The 3,213-nt window shown below is 35.3% G+C and overlaps 1 long non-coding RNA gene across 1 annotated transcript; it reads right to left on the bottom strand.

The window, feature by feature from the left end:
- Positions 1-79: 79 nt before the first annotated feature.
- LOC104799815 lies at positions 80-1,990 on the bottom strand. The gene is made up of 3 exons (XR_769617.1): positions 1,904-1,990; positions 1,219-1,296; positions 80-243 (listed from the first exon to the last, which is right to left on the bottom strand). It is a non-coding gene; the product is annotated as an uncharacterized LOC104799815 (long non-coding RNA).
- Positions 1,991-3,213: the final 1,223 nt, after the last annotated feature.

The following is a 3,213-nucleotide window of genomic DNA, read 5'->3' on the forward strand; positions in this document are numbered from 1 at the left end:
TACCATCTGTAACGACCCAAAATCCGGTATTTCGGAAACCATTGAATTGTCACTTAGGTTTTAAAAAGAAAGATTCGGTTTATTCTTAATACCATACTATCATCTCAAAATCTGCAGCGGAAGTCTCAATAATGAAATTCTAACATAAAGTCTAAAAATACTGAACTCATAAAAATAAAAATCTAAAACATCGTGTCTCTTGCAACTACCAAGTCCTACCACCTGATCTGCTTCACCTTTCACCTGTGAAAAAAAGGAAGGGGTGAGCTACGCGAATAGCTCAGTGAAGTTGCAAAACTATAAACCTCGCCTCCGTACCCAACATAAACAATCAAATAAAAAACAAATTCAATCAACATTCAACTCAAGCAACTCAATCTATTGATTCACGTTCTTCTACTGACTATTCTTTATTCGATTCTTTAAAACAAGTCCAGACTCTAGGACCATTCAGTACCCCCAGACTTAGCTTAAAACTCTTTTTATAAGACAAAACCAAAAAAATATCATTATAACCCTCTACGGATCGCCGCCGTAGTCGGGGTTATCAAAACACGACCAATAGTAATAACCCTCTACAGATCGCCGCCGTAGTCGGGGTTACCACTCCACATGGATCGCTACCATGCCGGGTCATTATGCCATCACATACGGATCGCCGTCGTACCATGGCCTCAAAACTGAACCAATAGCAATAACCCTCTACGGATCGCCGTCATAGTCGGGGTTATCACTCCACATGGATCGCTGCCATGCCCGGGTTGTTATCATACCATCACATACGGATCACCGCCGTACCATGGTCTCAAAACTCACTTTAAAAATATTTTTGCACAGTCTGAGGTCACATCACAATCCCTAACTCAATTCTTTACTTCTCCTATCTTTCCGAACATCATGCCAAAATTTAATTAGTATCAACAGTTCAACTCATTCTAACGATCCAATAAATCCATTAAGAAACGTCACAAGCCATAATCACTCAACAAAAATTTATCAATCATCAATCATCATTTATTACTCATCAATCATCAATCATCAATCATCATCAATCATCAATCATCACCCATCAGTCATCAATCAACAATCAACATGCATCATAAATTCGCAAGAAAATTTAAGGCGTCTATCCTAAAATCCTAACCGCATGATATCTACGTTCCCTATCATCATGTCTAAGCGAATAGAAGAAAGAGGAGTTCTGTCGAGTTCCCTCACCTTGGTCTAAACGATGAACCCTGAAAGATTCGCTCTAATCCTCGATCCCGGGTTCAATAACCCCGAGATTTTCTTCACCTATAATTAATTATCATATAGTAAATTTAATCAACAAATTATTTTTCAAAAATATTTATTACCGAAAAAAAACGTTAATCAAATGGTAAGTCTTATGGTTAAACTGTTTTATTTTAAATCTTTCGAATATCTTTAAATACTTTGAATTTTATAAAACGGATTTCGGATTTGAAATCACGGGATTGAAACGGTTCAATCCATGTCACCGGAAAATTTTTCGGCGACGATGGTCGGTGGCGGTGGTCGGCGGCCGGTGGTCGGCGGCCGGTGGCCGGCATCGGTCATATATCCCGGAATCATCTAATTTTTCTGTATCTCATGTAAAATCACTCCAGGAATCCAAATCCAAAGTTATTTTGGTCTAAATCGAACTAGAATTGTCTAAAACTTGATTTTTCTCCGATGTTTCCCGGTGATTTTTTCGGTGACGGTTCACTGTTTTTGGTGACGACACTACCCAAGAAAGATTCAGCTTGCCAAGAGCTTCCAAACCCCTCAAGTCTCGCCTAAAACCGAGTTTCCGTTCACCGGAAATCTATAAAGTTCATTGACAATGGAGGTGAAAGAAAAACGACGAAAGAGATAAGAAAGTAGCATGGAAACGAACCAACGGTGATGGGGCGGTGGCAATAGGATGGTGATCGGCGTTCAAAGATGTCCAAGGGCTCAAATCGGAGCAAAAATCTTGTTTGGGAGCTTTTTGGTTCGGCCATGGAAGGAGGAGAAGGAAGAAGAAGAAGAAACCCTAGCGAAATTACAGTCCAGTCCTATATTTTCTAAAATTTACAAATTCTGCCCAAACTTTTATTTCGTACTAAAAGGCCCTCTACGAAATAACAGATTTTTCTAGAACTTTTTAATTTTATCACTTGACCCCCTAAACTTTATTTTTTTTAAATTCGTTTATTATACATTTCGGTTCGATAAGTCGTTGAAAGACCTTCAAAATTAAAAACCAGTGAAACTTAGTAACCTTACCTGATCAAACTGGCATTTCACATTACTTCTCAGTAAAACCTTAACAATTTATACAGTTTTTGTCAGATCTATTTCATATTTAGTCAGCGAGTTTTCGATTTAGTAATTGAAGAATTTTTCTTACAAACAAAGTTGAATCCTAATGATAGAAGTGGAACTTTGTTCCTACATGATAAGATGAATAAACGTGAAAGAGAAATGTGAATTACGAACATTGCGTTTATAGTTCACATTTCTCTCCATGGATTTTTTCTTCTAAAAACAATTAGGGTAAAATATTAAGTCGAGTTTGTATCACTTGATTCATGTATCTCTGGTCCTATTTCAAATTCGGTTGATGTTTTGAGGTCTTAATGTGTTGTTGAATTTAGATTACTTGATATTTATTTTAACTACTGTTTTTTTTTGTAATGGTTAACTGCGGTTTGAAAGTTTATATGATAAAATTTAAATTAAATAATATTATATCCTACTTACAAAAGTTTTTAGTTAAATTACAATCAATTTTCAATATTTATAATCTCAGTTTATTTCAACTTATCTTCTATGTTTAGTAAATGAATATCAAGTGTACACATAACATTTTATAGTATATGATACACGATACCAAATGTAAGGTTACTCAAATAATGATAAAAAACACTCACTTAGTTTCAATAACCCACAAAACGTGTTCTATGTAGTCTGACCAAACGTGAAGAATATTTGCAAAAACTTTTTTACTGCAGTCTACCCATTCTCATCCGCGACTGCAAGCTACTGAGTTCCATACAAAATGAGGTTTAACGAAGATACAGACAAAATGCGAATAATATTTTGCATATATATTGAAAACAATAAAAAGTAAAATAAAAAAAATTCAAGCCATTTATATTAAGGATAATCGCATATAAATACCTGAACTTTTACAAAATTCTCAAATAAATACCTGAACTATAA

The sequence above is a fragment of the Tarenaya hassleriana genome, unplaced genomic scaffold (genome assembly GCF_000463585.1).
Source record: "Tarenaya hassleriana unplaced genomic scaffold, ASM46358v1 Cleome61, whole genome shotgun sequence".
In the NCBI taxonomy this organism is placed as follows: Eukaryota; Viridiplantae; Streptophyta; class Magnoliopsida; order Brassicales; family Cleomaceae; genus Tarenaya; species Tarenaya hassleriana.